This window comes from Hibiscus syriacus, unplaced genomic scaffold (assembly GCF_006381635.1).
Source record: "Hibiscus syriacus cultivar Baekdansim isolate YM2019G1 unplaced genomic scaffold, ASM638163v2 tig00111837_pilon, whole genome shotgun sequence".
Taxonomy (NCBI): Eukaryota; Viridiplantae; Streptophyta; class Magnoliopsida; order Malvales; family Malvaceae; genus Hibiscus; species Hibiscus syriacus.
Window position 1 is genome coordinate 4,324,872 of NW_024063194.1, and position 18,133 is coordinate 4,343,004.

Genomic DNA, 18,133 nt, shown 5'->3' on the forward strand with positions numbered 1-18,133 from the left:
GCAATGGATCTGGATACAGTTGCATATTTGGATCATAGTAATATGGTATAGTAAAGGAAAAGGAAGTAAGAATTTGTATATTTAAGTAAAGCTGAGGATTGATAAGAAGAGTTTGAGAATGTGTATATCGATGATCAGATTATAGGACACAGGAAGTCAGAATGTTGAGTTTGAGCAAAAGAAATTTCAGGATGTATGAGAATAGAGGTGAAATTGATAAGTTGAGTAAGCGAATTTTGAGATAATTTAGATTGGAAAGGATGTATATGATTTGTATAATAGGGCTTGTGCCCTAGATTGAACAAAATTTATTATCTAGCTATCAGAGTAAAGGTGCTAGAGTTATAAGATTGGAGGAAAGATAAAGTGGAGTTAATCAAATATGATATGAATCTGGATGTGGTTATGTATCTTGATCATACCGATATGATGTAGGCAAAGAGATAAGCATTGGTATGTTTTAAAAAGTGGCTTTAAAGAAGAAAATACAAATACAAGAGATGATAAATAATAAAGATCGGTAGAAGAAATAGGGATATCAAGTTATGAGGATGCAATGAAGATGGTTACACAGAGATAAAAATAAGTGATAAGACAATAGTATGTGAACATGGAAGGAAAGATATGATTTGTATATAAGAAGATTTTGATAATAAAAGGATAAATGGATAAAGAAATGAAAAGATGGTGTTTAAATGAGTAAATATGATAAAGGGTTATAAGGAAGTGCAAATTATAAGTTTGATTAGAAGTAAGAAAAGTATGTAAGGTTATATGAAGAGTTTATGTGTATCGTAATACAGACAAGGATGAAAGAATGAGTAAAAGTTTGGATTGTGGTGAATTAATTAGAAAATGAGGAAAGAAATGAATTGATTGATTTTTTGATTTTTAGTGATAAGAATTGATGTTACTGTCTACAGGATAAGTAACATTATATGAATGGAATCAGAGTTATGAATTTGAAACAAAGGGATAGTATTGTGTATAAGAAAGAGTGTGGAAATGATAAGGATTTGTACTTTAGAATGAAAGAGTTAGCGTTGACTAACAAGATTTTGTGATGAAATTGTATTAGATATAGTTGTATATTTTGATTACATAAACGTGATATAGTGAATGAAGTGAGGATTTGTATGGAAATGTAAATGATAAGTTCGATATAGAAACACGAAAGGTGTGCAAGCTGATGTGAAATATTGTTTGACTCCTTAAAGTATATGTTTAATCACAATTGAAGAAGATTTAAAGTTGTGTTTTGGTCAAATGATGATGAAATACAAGTTGGTATGGTTATAAGGTAATTAGAGAGTTATGAAGAAATAGATGGATTTATGATATAGAGTGATGAGATGGATGTTACTGTCAACGTGATGAGTGACATTATATGGAATTTTAGAAAGGTCAAAGGAAAAATGCATAATCGAATGAGAGAAAGACAATAATGGATTGGTATTACTGGTTATTGTTTATATGATAAGCAACAGAAGATGAATGTATAAACGAAAAAGATAGTTGGAAAACTAAAAGATTGAAAAGTAAGTTTCTGATGATGACAAGAAAGAATAAGTCAGGGAAGCAACATAAGAACATTAGAAGATATGTTCTTATTAAGATGTGCAGTGAAAATTCGAGGACGAATTTTCTTATAAGAAGGGGAGATTTGTAACATCCTCCATACCGGGTTAGTGATTAAAGTGTAAGATTTTAAAATATCAGTGATCAAATTCAATTAATCGAAAAGTGAAGGAATTAATTAAAGATGTTGGGTAGGATAAATTATTAAGTGAATGAGAACTAAAAGGGTAAAAGGGTCATTGAGCAAAGGTAATAATTAAATAATAGATAATGGGTATTATAATATCCAAGTGAAAGAAACAAGAGTTTCCAGATAACTCTTGATTCTTCTTTTTTCTTCAACGTGAAGAGCCCAAGCTAAGGTGAGTTTAATTTCTCTTGATTAATCCTTCAAATTCAAGCATGGTTTTAATTATGGAAGACTTAAGAAAGATTATAGAAGGAAAAAGAGTTGTAGAAACTCAAAGAATTGTAAGTTAAGGGAGATTAAAGGTTAGAAGCCATTGAATGAAATATTGGATTAGAGGTCATAATAAGAATTTGAAGTTGGATTTGACTTGTTATCAAGCCAATTAAGAAGTATAAGGTGATAGAATTAAAGTTAGAACATGTTGGTATTTGAGTATGATTCTTGAATATCATGTAAAAGATAGGATTTTGAGTTTAAGGAAGTGATTATGGAGTAAAACGAGTTTAATTATGTGTATGAAAGTTAGGAATATTAATGGAAGTGAAGTATGAGGTATGGAGCTGAAAATGAAGGGATTTTCGAGTTCAAAATATAATTCTGGGCTAGGGGAATCGGTACCCATTCAAGGGGAACCGATACCCCTTCAAGCGAATAAAATTTCCAGAATGTCATGGGGGAACCGATACCCCCACAGGAGGGAACCGATTCCCCCTAAAGGAAAATTGTAAATATTGGTTTAATAAGTTCGTTTAAGTTGCTAGTATCAAATTACAAGGTGTAGGTATCTAATAATTGTCTTAAAATGTATAATTATGTAGATTCAGAGCCTAAATGAGTTCCGGAATCATTGGCAAGTAAGATCGATAAAAAGGAAAGATAAGAGATTGGAATTGACTAGTGAGGCCAGGTGAGTGCATACAAGTTAGTTTATGATGTTTAATGGAAATAAGACTTGCGACGAGTCTATTTCCTATATTATAATGCATTAATTTATGATCATAGGCATATGTTTGATTTGGGTATATGTGATATATATTACAATATGTGTTAAATGATTGTGTGAATACATGTATTGTGATAAGAATAGGAATTAATATGAATGGTCTATATGATTGCATGGGAATGTGAAATAGGTTATATGATAAGTGGCCATACATGTTAATAGTATAAGTGATCAATTATAAGAATTTATATAATAGATTTATATGACTACATGAGAAAGGTGCTGAGTTAAATAAGATTAGACTATAGAGTAATATGAGAATAATATATTAGTGAAGGGAATTGAGTATAAATGATGATACCAAACCATAAGATAAGTATTTACTTATAGGATAATATGATATTATATGAATATAATATATAACTTTATGAGGAAGAATTGGGTGTTATATGATTTAGGTATGAAAATGATCTATGCGTAAGTATATTACGTGATTATGTGACTATGTGTGAAATAGAGTAAACTAGGTAAGTATAAGATATGTAAATATATGGCTATGGAACAAAGTATGTAATAATACAATGTTATTTGATTTATGATTTTGATATGTGCATGGATACATGAAATGGATATAGGTTATTATATATGTTACATGATTATATGCATGTGTGATATATGCTATGAGACATGCCCAATGTGAAATGAAATAAGCCAAGTGACTATATGAAATATATGATTATGAATAGGTAGAAAGGAAACAAATGATGATATACGAATCTATTATAAGATATATGATATGACATCTATGTTTATATGAAACAATGCAAGGTGATATGAGGTATGTGAGATATGAATATAAAATCATATGAGAAGTGAAAAGAATTACATGAAAATAGACTAAGTGATTACATGTATATGTGAAAGAAGCTATGAGCTTATATGAACATGTGATATGATATGGAATACATGGTTACACATACATATGGTATGTGACAGAAGAGAAATGACAAGTAATGTGAACTGTTAAATGACAATGTCCATGTTATGTGTCATGAGAGCTAGGGGTATAGTTGGCATGCCAAGAGTCGAGGGTCTATGTGGTCCTTCGGGACATATATGTATTCTTTGGAACATGTGTGAAGTCTGGTGAGACACATACTTGATCCCTAGTATATGTATATGATTCTTAAGGAATGATATGTGGTCCTTCGGGACATTGTGGTCCTTCGGGACATATATGTATTCTTTGGAACATGTGTGAAATCTGGTGAGACACAAACTTGATCCTTGGCATATGTATATGATTCTTAAGGAATGATATGTGGTCCTTCGGGACATTGTGGTCCTTCGGGACATATATGTATTCTTTGGAACATGTGTGAAGTCTGGTGAGACACATACTTGATCCCTAGTATATGTATATGATTCTTAAGGAATGATATGTGGTCCTTCGGGATATTGTGGTCCTTCGGGACATATATGTATTCTTTGGAACATGTGTGAAGTCTGGTGAGACACATACTTGATCCTTGGCATATGTATATGATTCTTAAGGAATGATATGTGGTCCTTCGGGACATTATGGTCCTTCGGGACATATATGTATTCTTTGGAACATGTGTGAAGTCTGGTGAGACGCATACTTGATCCCTAGTATATGTATATGATTCTTAAGGAATGATATGTGGTCCTTATGGACATTATTATATGGCACTACGGTGCAATTCTACGCGGCACTACGGTGCAATTCTATGTGGCACTTCGGTGCATTTATATGAGCTGTGGTGACAGCATTAGTGCACAACCTCCATAAACTCACATATCTATAGTTCTCACATATGTACATGGGCTAATCAAGAGATATAAACAAATATATGTTAGTGATATGATAAATGTTATAGAAATGATATGATGTTGTGTGTGTATAGTGTTTGATTGAAAAGGCTAAGCATAAAAGTATGTGATTACATGATGAACTGTTAATGATGAGTTATGTGTATGTATGTATTTACTGTAATTAATCTGATATGATTTTATATGATACGAAGAAAGCATGTAATTTGGTATAACATGATAGAACAGAACATGCATGTATTGATATATGTTATAAAGTGCATTATAAGTTTTTATGCCTCACTAAGTCTTTGACTTAGCGTGTGATTGTTTCACACGTAGGTTTCGAGAAGAGTAAAGAGTAATGCGGAGCAAGACAGGTCAGTTCTCCTTACCAAATGTCAGATCAGAAAATATATGTACTGTTTATAGAGTGTAGTTGGCATGTAGTCTAAAGATATAAAGTGTATGAACTCTGATATATTTTGAATAAGTTAAATGTTATCAAAGTTTTTAAATTACTCACTATTTTATACGAATAAATGTTTGAAAAGTCAATGTGACACTTCAGACTCGTATCCGGGTCAGATACGGGTTGGGGGTGTTACAATGATGATATCCAATTCAAGAAGTTTGTATACATTCTTGACCAGCTCTATATTAACATCCCTTTTCTTGAAGCCATAGAATAAATGCCCACTTATGCTAAATTTCTCAAGGAAATTGTCACCAAGAAGTGGAAAGTTAAGAAGTACGAGAGAGTTGCCACGACAAAAGAATTTTGCTCAGTATTGAAAAAGCTGCCACCAAAGAAAAAAAGATTCAGATAACTTTATTATTCAATGTTCTATAAGAGACAACTATGTTGGGAAGTCACTTTGTGACCTTGAATCGAGTGTGAAATTAATACCCAAATCAATATTTTTTAAGATTGGGATGGAAAATGCAATATCCATCTCTGTTATTTTGCAACTAGTTGATCGTTCCCATGTTCGTCCCGAAGGGGGAGTCAAAGATGTCATTGTGCGGGTGGACAAATTTGTATTCCCAATGGTATTCTTTATACTTGATTGTGAGGTTGATAATAATGCACCCATAATTTTAGGGAGGCCTTTCCTAGCGATCGGTCGCATCCTTATTAATATTGAAAAGGGTGAACTCACCATGAGAGTGGCCAACTATTATGTGACTGTGAATATTTTTCGTACTCTCAAATTTTTTGATGACTTGGAAGAATGTCAGAGTATTTTTGAAGTGGATTCATTGATAGAAGAAAGAAGCTGATCAATTTTGTCACAACAATTTCATACAGCTGGTAGATTATGAGAGGCTCATTAAAGAACAAATCATCGATGAGCCTACGAAATTTCCATTGGAGGTGAAGTAGTCTAGCTTACTCACAGCTAGACCATGTATGCACTTTGAACCTCTTAATTTTGATGAATTTGTTCCTCCTAAGCCATCATTCCAACATACACCTATCCTTAAGCTAAAGACTTTGCCAAAGCATATTAAATATGCTTACTTAAATGGTGGTGATACTTTACCTGTGATTATCTCCTCTAACCTTACTCCTGACCAACAACGTAGTTTGCCAAGTGTTTTGTCGCAACATAAGAATGCTTTAGGTTGGACTATGGCTGACTTGAAGGGGATAAGTCCCACCATTTTTATGCAAAAGATTATGCTGGAAGAATGCCATGGCAATTCCATTGAGCTACAAAGAAGGCTCAACTGTGTTATGAAGAAGGTGATGATGAAAGAGATCACTAAGTGACTTGATGCTAGGGTGATCTATCCTATATATAATAGTTCATGAGTTAGCCTAGTGCAATGTGTCCCCAAAAAGGAGGCACAATCGTGATGAGAAATGAGGACAATGAGCTCCTATCCACTCGCATCGTCACAGGATGGAGGATATGCATGGACTATTGCAAACTAAACAAAGCTACCAAGAAGGACCATTTTCTTCTACCTTTCATTGATCAAATGTTGGATCAATGGGTGGGAAAATCACACTATTTCTTCTTAGATGGATATTCTCGATAGAACCAAATTGCTATAGCACCATAGGACTAAGAGAAGACAACCTTCACATGCCCCTATGGTAATTATACCTTTAGGATGATGTCTTTCGGACTCTGTAGTGCCCTGATAGCTTTTCAATGCTTGATGCAAGCTATATTCTCTGACATGGTTGAGGATTTTCTAGAAATTTTTATGGATGTCTTCTATGTTTCTGGAGAAAACTTTGAGAAATGCCTAGTCAATCTGGTATGAGAGCTCAATAGATGTGAGGAGGCTGACCTTAATCTAATTGGGAGAAATATCACTTCATGGTGATGAAGGCATTGTGCTAGGCCACAAGATCTCATACAAGGGCATTAAGGTAAATAAATACAAAATTAGCATGATTGAGAAATTACCTCCATTGACCTCTGTTAAGGGAATTAGGAGTTTTCTTGGGCATGCTAGTTTTTACATGAGATTCATCAAAGATTTCTTCAAGATCTCCAAGCCTTGTGTACCTTGCTTCAACAAAACCAGCTCTTTGAGTTTGATAAATTTTTCCATGACGCATTCACATAGCTAAAACAAAGACTTATCTCAATACCCATTGTTGTTTCCCCGATTATACTTCACCATTCGACTTTATGTATGATGCGAGCGATTATGCCATGGGAGTTGTGCTTGGGTAATGCCGAAATACAATTTTCCATGTTATTTATTATCCTAATCGCACCTTAAATTAAGAAAAATTGAATCACACAACCACTGAGAAAGAACCACTTATCATGGTATTTATATTTGACAAGTTTAGGCCATACTTAATAGGGACCAAAGTAATTATAATGCCCCAAATATTGAATTAGGGACTCTATTGAAAAGATTTAAAATTTGAGGATTGAAGTGATTAAATGGTAAAAGATGATAAATGATTTGGTTTGGTGGTTTAGACTAAATTGTAACAATGGATGATTAGAAAGGGCATTTTGGTAATTGGATTAGAATGAATTTTAAATTCATTATTTACAAAGTATTAATGTAAAGAAATAAGGGGAAATTAAGTAATTTAGGTCAACCCTTTTCTTTTTCTTCTTCACGTGGATAGCTCTCCTCCATAGCTCAAAGGTGAGATTTCAAATGGCTGGTTTATCCTTTCGTTTTTTGTTGGGTTTTGAATCCTTGAGCATGATAGAAGCTTAAGCAATGATTAAATGTGATTAAAACTATGACATGAAGAAAATATTGGAGATTTTAGAAAATGGGTTTTGAAATGATGTGTTAGTATGTTAGTTTTTATTGATGTTTACTGGTAGATTTGACTTGTCAAATGTGTAAATAAGAGATTAAAAGCATTGGATGGGATTTAGAACATGTTAGAAAAAGGGTTGTGATTCTTAGATTTACATGTTCTTGGGAGATTTGAGATATTTTAAGAAGCTAAATGAGGGAAAATTAGTATAGATAAGTAAAAAAGAGTTTAATAGTATTGTTGGGTGTAAGCATAAGGGAATTTGACTAAATTTGGGTAATAATCGGGTTGAAAACTGGAAAATCTGGGCACGGGTATCAATAATGATAGAATAGTACCGATATTATAGGCTTAAATTGGAAGAAATTAGCCTAGTAGTATTGATACTATGAGGAAGGTATCAATACCATTGATCATAGAATGCAAAATTGGTATAGGTACCGTAATAGAGTATCGGTACCATAGTATAGTTTTATCAATACCATGGTATGTGTATCAATACTAATGAGCCAAAAATGTGAAGATAGGCTGAGATTGTTATAGAAAATATAATAATACTACTCTCAAGTATTGTTTAAGTATAATTGGTAGGAAATATACTAACAATTGATATTGTACGTGTTTTTAATGGGTGATTGAGTATATTAAAATCAAGTTCCCGAGTCTAGCAAAACGAAGGGCAAAGTACCTGAGTAATCAGCTTTGTATTTTGGATACGATAGCGAGGCAAGCCAGATGAGTGCACTTAATTGTGTAACTATATGTTATAATAGTTATAAAATAATGATTGCTTAATATATATGTGTGGTGATTACCAAATAGGCATTGAGTATGCAATTCACAGAACTCATCATATGCTGATGAATAACTGTTTCGGCACTAAGTGCGCAATTCACGGAATTCATCATATGTTGATGAATAAACGTTTCTGCACTAAGTGTACAATTCACGGAATTCATCATATGTTGATGAATAATCGTTTCAACACTAAGTGTGCAATTCATGGAATTCATCATATGTTGATGAATAACCGTTTCGGCACTAAGTGTGCAATTCACGGAATTCATCATATGTTGATGAATAACTGTTTCGTCACTAAGTGTACAATTCACGAAATTCATCATATATTAATGAATAACCATTTCAGTACTATGTCTGCAAACCGCAGAATTCATAATATGTTTATGAATGGTCGTATGGGCACTACAGGTGCATTACAAAGAAATGATAATGATTGGGAAAATAATGAATTGGTATTTGATCGATATGAAATAATGATATAATGATTTCATTGATGATTAGTTTTTACCTCACTAAGTAATACTTAACGTGTGTTTATTTCATGCGTAGGGTTAATACAAGATGAGTAAATAGATCATCGGACATCAAACCTAGAGTCACCTCGTCAGTAACAATATGACATGCATGTCTACTTTTGATGTATTTTAGTTGGCATGTAATAGGTTTAGTAAAAATGCTCTGAAAAGCATTTGAATTAAACTGTTGTAAAACAGTGAAGTGTTTGAACATCTCTTTTTGTTTGTTTATTTAATTTAATGCATGTTTTATTATAAGTAAATTAAAATGTTTTATAAAAAGGAACAAAATTTTACGGGTTTTCAAATGAGGAATTGTTTTAAAAGTGATGTAACATCTGTATCTCATATACGAAAAGGTATATGATAGATGGGTGTTACAGTAATTATGCACATTGATCACTCAACTATAAAATATTTACTGAACAAGAAGGGTGCCAAGTCTAGACTCATTATGTAGATACTACTACTACAAGAATTCGACTTGGAGGCTATAGATAGGAAAGTTACTGAAAATCAAGTTGCAGATCATCTTTCTAGGCTAGAAAACAATTCAGAATGCCTTGACATTTTAGACATTCAAGAGGATTTACCTAACGAGAAAATCTTATATGTCGCGTCATTTCCATGGTACACTGACATCGTTAATTTTCTTATTAGTAGAATTTTGCCTTATAATTTAAACAGCCATGGTAGGAGGAAGTTCAAGCATGATGAAAATTTTTATTTCTGGGACGAGCCATATTTGTTAAAGCAATGTGCAGACTAGATGATCTGTATATGTGTCCCCGAGGAGGAACAAAAGGACATCCTACACCATTACTACGCAACCCCATGTGTAGGCCACTTTATTGGTGCAAAGGCCCTACAAAGGTCCTTCAATCGGGCTTTTATTGGATTACACTCTTCAAAGATGCTCATGAGTTTTGCAAGGCATGTGATCAATGCCAACGTACTACGAACATTACCAAAAGCCACGAAATACCATTGTAAAATATTTTAGATATCGAGTTTTTTGAAATGTGGGGCATTTACTTCATGGGATCCTTCCCATCATCCTTTGGAGATCTATACATCTTGCTAGTAGTGGATTACGTGTCTAAATGGGTATAGGCAAGTGTAACACCAAAGAATGACTCTAAGACCTTGCTAAAGTTCCTTCACAAAAATATCTTCACTATATTTGGAGGATCTAGAGCCATCATTAGTGATGAGGGCACCCATTTTGACAATAAGCTAATTGACAAGGCATTGCATATCACCCCCCAGAAAAATGGCCAAATTGAAGCCTCCAACCATGAGATCAATAAAATTCTAAAAAAAATGGAAAATCCCAGAAGAAATGACTGGTCTCCAAAGCTCGATGAAACACTTTGGGCTTACCGTATGAAATTTAAAACTCCACTAGGGATATCCCCGTTCAAATTAGTGTATGGAAAAGTCTTCCATATTCCTGTCAAGCTATAGCATAAAGCTTATTGGGCTATCAAAAAACTCAATTTCGATGCATAATTAGCTGGAGAAGACATATTATTGGAGCTCAATGAAATGGAAGAGTTTAGGGCACAAGAATATGAAAATTTGAAGCTTTACAAGTAGAAGACTAAGAAATGTAATGACCAAATGCTTTTACCATGGCATTTTCATATTGGTCAACAGGTTCTCCTCTACAACTCAATACTAAGGCTCTTTCCGGGTAAACTCAAACCAAGATGGTCCGGACCCTTTGAAGTATACCACATGTACCCTCATGGAGATGTCTACATCAAAAATCTGGACGATAGGAGCATTTTCAAAGTCAATGGCCAGTGATTGAAGGCTTACAATAAATCTCCACCCTTACGTGATAAGTCTACGCTCTAGCGCAAGACACGTGAGTTTATCTTTCTAAGCTTTTTGAAATTACCACGGTATTTTGGATTTACTACCGTACATAAATAACACGTGCATTTTTTATTTTTATTATTTATTTATTTATTTTTCATTTATTTTAATTATTTGTCAAGTTGTTTAGGGCAAACAAGAGTTGTATGCATGAAGAGTTGAAATCAAAGGACAAAAAGAGGGATAAGCCCTAACTTTTAAGAAATGGGATGTGGTCGTGGCACTCTTTTACAAGGAGATGCTCCCACACTTGGCTCATAACCTTCCAATCTTTCCGAACACGATCTTACCAACATCTAATGATGCCACGGTAGTTCCAACTGCGACCCAGCAAAACGCTTCGCTCGAGCCACAGGACACTTATCCAAGCAATACGATGCTCGATGCAGAGAAAAGAATACATGAACCACAGCCCCAAGTCCAGACCAAACATGAACAAACCCCAGAGGCTTTTGCTGCTGATATGGAACTATCAAGTGAGCCACCCAGCCAAATCAAAATGTCACATCAACCTTCATCACGTAGAATCAGAAGACGCTTAAAGAAGTCAGCTAGACACATGAACATCACTGAGGGCCCAAGTACCCCACCTGTCTCATTAGAGTCCAACCCTGAATCAATCCTCACCCCATTGAGGAAATGCCCCAAGTATAGCGCGGCCAGCATTACATCCCCACCACCATAGGAAATTGAGGTACCTCACATCACATTGCATTGCATAACATGTAGGTTAGTTTTAATTTAATTTTAATTAAATCATTAAGGACAATGTTTCCCTCAAGTTTAGGGGATAAAGGGTTCTTAGTATGACATCTGCATTGTAGGGTTAACAATTATTATACCATGGCATCAGTAAGAGTTAGGATAGTTTATGGAATAAGTTAACGATATCCAATGATGACGAATTCTTTATGGCTAGAATTGAATGTACATGACTATTGGGAATGAGATAACCAACTCTAGGTCTTGATGCTTTGTGACTCTTGATACACGATTGTATGTTCTCTATGCTTAAGGAATTTAATTTTTTTATGAAAGAACTTTTTCATATATTGTAGCATAAAATTTTGATGACGAGCTTAAATGATAAATGGCTGCTTAAAGGTTAAATTAAATTCCCTTATATGTTGAGTTGTGTTTAGCTGCGAATAAATGCTTCAGCATAATTGTAGAGGGACACTCCTCTTTGTCATGGCATTGCTAGGTATTCTCTTTAATAAATGGCAGTCATGGGCATACTAGTGAATAAAAGTAGTCACGGGATGACTCTGCTCAATAGGCTAGGGAATGGGGTGTTTGCTTCACTTCATTCTCAAGTCTAGGAAAATAGGTGTGATAGATTGACTCCCCTTATAGAAATACAAAAAAAACTGAAGAAATGGGGATGAATAAATACTATGGAAAAACAAGATAACTTGATTAGAAACTTCCTAGCTTCGTTATGTATAGGTTAGATACAATATCACACACACATATGCAAAGGATCTTACCCTAGGGAATAATACTTGAATTCTCAATTTGTCTATCATGTTGAGGCCAACTTTTTTAAGGGCTGAAATTCTATCCCATATGATTGTCTTGATGTTGAAATTTGCCATGACATTTTTTCTTTTACTGACTACTATTCATTGCTTGAGGACAAGCAATGGCTTAAGTTTGGGGGTGTGATAACTCCATAAAAAGGCTATATTTTAGGCCTTTTTACTTAAGTTTTTTATTGTCTTAAGGATCACATAGGTTTATTTATATGCATTTAGGAGCATGTAGTTGCATTTGGTAGATTTATTTTGCCTTGACATTTTATTTTGTGAATGATGCTATTTTTTAGGGAATGTTTGGTTTGGATATTGATGTACAGGTTCTAGGAGCAAGGTTGTGTGAGGATAATTGTCGTGAAAAACTGGGATGCTAAAGCATAATGAAAATGTTGTGACATTTCTAGGAACAGAAAAAGACAAAGAAGTTAAAGATGTTTTCATAAAAAAGACAGTTGTTAATTCATCACGTGTTATTTGCCGCCAGCCACCCAGGAGGCGCCCACTGCCACCTGTTGTACTACCTCTCACATGTGGGGAATGTACCTTATGGTACCTTTGTAATTTTGGTACAAAATCCTAGGTATATTCCTTTGGTGTATATATAGATTATGACACCACAAATGAATTATCATCACTTTTTTGGAAAAAAAAAATTAAGTTGAACAAGAGAAGAAAGGTGGCAACAAGCTTCCAACTTTCTTTCTTTCTTTTCTCATCTCTTTTGTGGTATTTCTACATTTTCAAGTTTGAGGGAGCGACGAGCTAGGCATCTGAGATGAGCTAGCACCACTATGGTGATTCGTGCTGGTCGAGGGAGCTCTGGCAGCACGCGTTAGGAGTCTTTCCTTTACCCTTATTCTTTATTATTATTCATGTTTTATGGGTTGTAAGGAGAGAATGATTTTCATGGATTATTCGTACCACACCATGAACTAAACTTTATTTGGTAGGGTTCATCATGAATGATTAAGTGTTTTTATTTAATGGATGGTTAATACTTTCATGTTTATTACTTGTTTTGTTTATTGTTTTTAATTACTTAAGATTGTAGGAGCTATGATAGTAGCCTTTTCTTAAGTATACTACTTAGTGTTTGAGATAAACTAAGTTACTGATCTTTAGTGTTCGAGAGAAACTAAAGGAAGATAGACGTAAGCAATGGGTTTTAGCTAATAACTAGAGCCTAATCAACCATCAGAGATGAGTTTAGGATTTTAACAAATAAAAGGAGTAGAGTTGAATCAATAGGTTAGATGTTGTTGCTTAGGCCAAGAGTATTTGACGTGGCATTCTCATCTGTCAGATCCCATGACTCGAGATAGCGTGGGGACACTCGTAGTAAACTCTGTTGAGCAAGTAAAACATAGAAGTTTAGACCATCTTAAAAGATAAGACTTAGGATTCCTAAGTGACCCCATCATTCATTCTCATAATACCTTGTTGTGTGAGGGTTATCAAGTCATCTTACTTAAGTCACAAGTTATCAATCTATTTTGCCTTAGCATTTTCATTTTATCGCACTTTAAACAACTACTTTTTCCACGACATTCTCAATTGCTACCCCTTCACACTACCATTTCAACTCCACCTACGTATATTTCATTTTACCTCGGCATAACCATTTGTGCATACCATTAGATATACTTAGATAAATTAGTTTGTTGCTTTGACTTAACACGTAATATCCTCAAAACCTTGTGCTTACTATACTCACTCATCATTGTATTACTTGTTCAATTGTGTATACTTGCACACAATTTTCATGTAATTTGTAGCACAAACAAAACGCAAATAGCATACTTGATATTTCTCAATCTGCTTGAGTCACTTCTAATTCTTTCAATGGTATTCTTCCTCCTTAAACCTTTATTGATTATAACTGCTAGGTGGTTTCCCTCGTAGATTTGAGGGGTGTGAACTGAAACTTGGATTTTGCTCCTAGAGATTGTTGGGTTAACACGAGGTGAGTTACCTCTACCAATAATTTTTTATGAACCTGCTTGGTCTGCAATGGAACAATACTATTTTTCCTTGTCAAAATGGCTTTGGGATTTCTTTTAGAGTTCTTTGATACAGACTCGACATTCTGGGTACCTAGGGTGCTCACTTCTTTCCCCTCTCTTTTACCACTGATCAAGTGAACTGTTGATGCTAGCACTTTCGTAATCGACTGGTTAAGGTTAACATTCTCTTTTTCATAGGACTCAACCAAATTGTTTAGAGTCAAAAATCTTGATTGGAAGCATTGTATAATTTTATCATTCGTGGGAGGATAGTTAGAGTTCGACTTTTGAACACGTCTTTTCTAATTGCAGCCACCATCCAAGGACTATAATGGTCAGTACCTCTTTCTGAAGGTGGGGCATGAGGTATATCAGTGGGATTAACCTCTTCAACAATGAAATTGGTTTCCATTTTCCCACCGCAATGCTCATGAGAATGACCATAAAACCAAAATTAAAACAAATGTGCGATAAACCTTCATACTCCAAATTCTGAATGATTCCATCAATTCTGGTGCATGGTAAAAGGGCCTTATTAAGGTTAACAATGAAATCAATCCTCACAAATTAGCCCATTCCTCTTACATTCGTGTTATAATCAACCTTGATCACTTTGCCAATTTTAGAAGCAATTACCCAAAAGAGGGACATAGTATAATATTACTATGGAAGGCCAGGCAGATGAATCCAGATAATTACCTGGGAGAGGTGATTGTCCAAAGTATTAAATTTAATGTTCCATGGTTGCACTGTTAGGTAGCTCCCAAAGATCACCCCTGGGCCTTTGGTTGACACCTTAGTGAAGTCGTTATCATGTTCAAACTTAACCAAAAAGTAAACATGATCGAGATCGACCAGTTAGATTCTCCCTTGAGTCTGCCAATGTAAATTAATTTTATTCCAAAGGGTTTTATATCCAATTGTTTTTCCCAACAATATAATGATCACAGTCTTTCTCGTATTGAAATCAATGGAGTCGTGGACGTGGCTAGAGAAGTGGATGTCAAGATAAGGGCCACTACAATCCACTGTCACGTCACTCTTTAAGAGTAACGTAAAAACATTAAACCTAGTTGTATCGATAGAGTTACTCCCGACTCCATCGCCCACTAGGTTAGCCGCAAAAGATCAACTGCTATTCTTTCTTTTTATCTGTAAATCCCTAATATCAGTGCCTAAACTATCTTCCACCGTCACAGTAGTCTTATGCTTTCCAGACTCAGGGACAAAGTAGATTGTATTATCATCATTGGAAAGTGATCGTGGATTATCCACAAGAACCGGACGATCCGCGCGCTCAAGGAAAAACAAAGGGATAGGTTCGGTTGTTTTCGGGGCGGTCACTGATAATTCATTCATACAACACTAGCGTGAGAGGTAAGCGAAAATTACAGAGGCAAGCAATAAGGTAACTATCAAATTAATAATTTTAAAAATTTATATGTATATATAAACACATTTCTACATAATAATTGAAATATATTTTACTAAAAAAGTACAAATGAATATCTTCTCACTTTTTACTGTTATTCTCAGCTAAGGATGGTTAAAATACTCAAACCCGATAGATTCCGACCCAACCCGACTCTATATGACAGTTTTTTTTTTAATTTCGAGTTCGAGGTGGGTTATATAACAGTTAGAGTCGGGGTCTGGACAGAGTCGAGTTTAAGGTAAAAAACTATCGACTCGATCTGACCCGATTTAAATTACTAAATTACCCCTATATAATATATATTTAGGGTTTAAGGATTTTTTCCTTTTTCAGTTTCCCTCTCCCTGTCCACGATTACTAGGTATTGGTAGAAGACTGTAAAATCTTCTTCTTCATTTTTTTATTTCAAATTTTAGTTATAATTTTTTATTAATTTTCTAAGGTTAATCATTATTATATATTTTTGACAATTGGTGCTTGCATCTAACTTGCTTGATTATCTGGTTCAACTTCAACTACCACTGTCATTCCACTTTTAATTTGTTCTATAAGATAATGATTTATTTTCTATTATTTTTCTCTTTTGCATTTATTTCTATATTTATTTCTTATTTTATAATTTAATAGTTTTTTATTATTTTCTAATTAGAGGTTTTAAATCTCTTTTGAATACATAAAAATATAGATAAAGATTAATGAAGCATATTAGTCTAAACCTTACACTAAACTGAAAATCTCAATCGACGGGTGGTGTTGGTAAAAAGAAATGATCAATAAAGCTTTTGATATTAATTATCTATAAACATAAATTTTGTTCTAATTCAAAAACATTAATGATTTTGTTCAAAAAACTTTAACATCGAATGGTTACCTATCTTTTTATAATTTATCTTTTGCATTTTTCTTTCATATTTTTTTAAAAATAATTAATTTTGTAATTAGTTTTTTTGTAGCTAATCTTTTTTATGGTTAAATACCAGAGGATGCAAGTACTTTGTTTATTAATCAAACAAACAAGTCATATTAAACACAATAAATAATATCTAATTATTCAGTAATATGCATCTCGTTTTCCATATAATATCCAATTATTCAGTAATATGTATCTCATTTCCCATGTAAATCAGCATATACTTCATGTCCATGTAAGAACACCTACTTAAGATCTAGAAAACGGTGTTATAATAATATATGTCTCAACTCTAGTGCATGAACCATACTACATTGCACATAATTGTCGACAAATCAATACGACCACACCTAGCTAATTTTAGTGTCTTTGATCCTTTGTCGTTTGTAATTAAAATTTGTTTATTAAATATAATTTCCAATATTGTTGTTATTTGGTAAGAAATGAGTAAAGTCAAACACGCGAGAAGAGTAAAGAAAATGTATGGCAAAAAGATTGACAAAAATTGATGAAAGATTGTATATTTTTATATTTTTTCTTGCATCATTTCTTCAATAACTATTCCTTTAATAGTATTAGTTTCTCGTTATTCGATGATATTGTTTCATGATCATAATGTTTTTTGTTTTTTTTTTTTTGTATAGGAAGATGTTCAATGTAAAAAACTCTGTTTGATCAACAACTCTAACTTGCAACTCTAATCAATTGTCAAACAGTGAAAATCCAATTGGAAGTTGTAATGAAAACATAAATCCCTCATTAAGTCAACCTGATGTTTTGGTTGATAATAATGAATCAAATGAATACAACTCAGCGAAGCTAAAATCTATAGTATGAGAATATTTTAAAAAAGAAAAAAAAATCAACGAGTGGAAAGCAATATGTAATCATTGTAAAATAAAGCTTGGTGGTGATTCTAAAAATGAGATAACACATTTACATGATCATTTAGCAATGTGCAAGAAGCAAGGTCTAATGGACATTCACCAAAAAAGCCCTAGTAGCTAATCAAAAGAAGGTGGATAAAAAATTTGCAGTAAAAGATGATACAAGGAAGGAGCTTGCTAAGATGATAATCATGCATGAGTATCCTTTATCAATGGTGGATCATGCACAATTCAGAATGAATTGTTATACTCCCCAATTGATGTTTCATATGCCTTCTCGTAGCATTATAGTAGCATTATAAAACGTGATATCTTAGATATGTTCGAAGAGGTAAGGCGAAAACATTGTCCGAGTTGGAA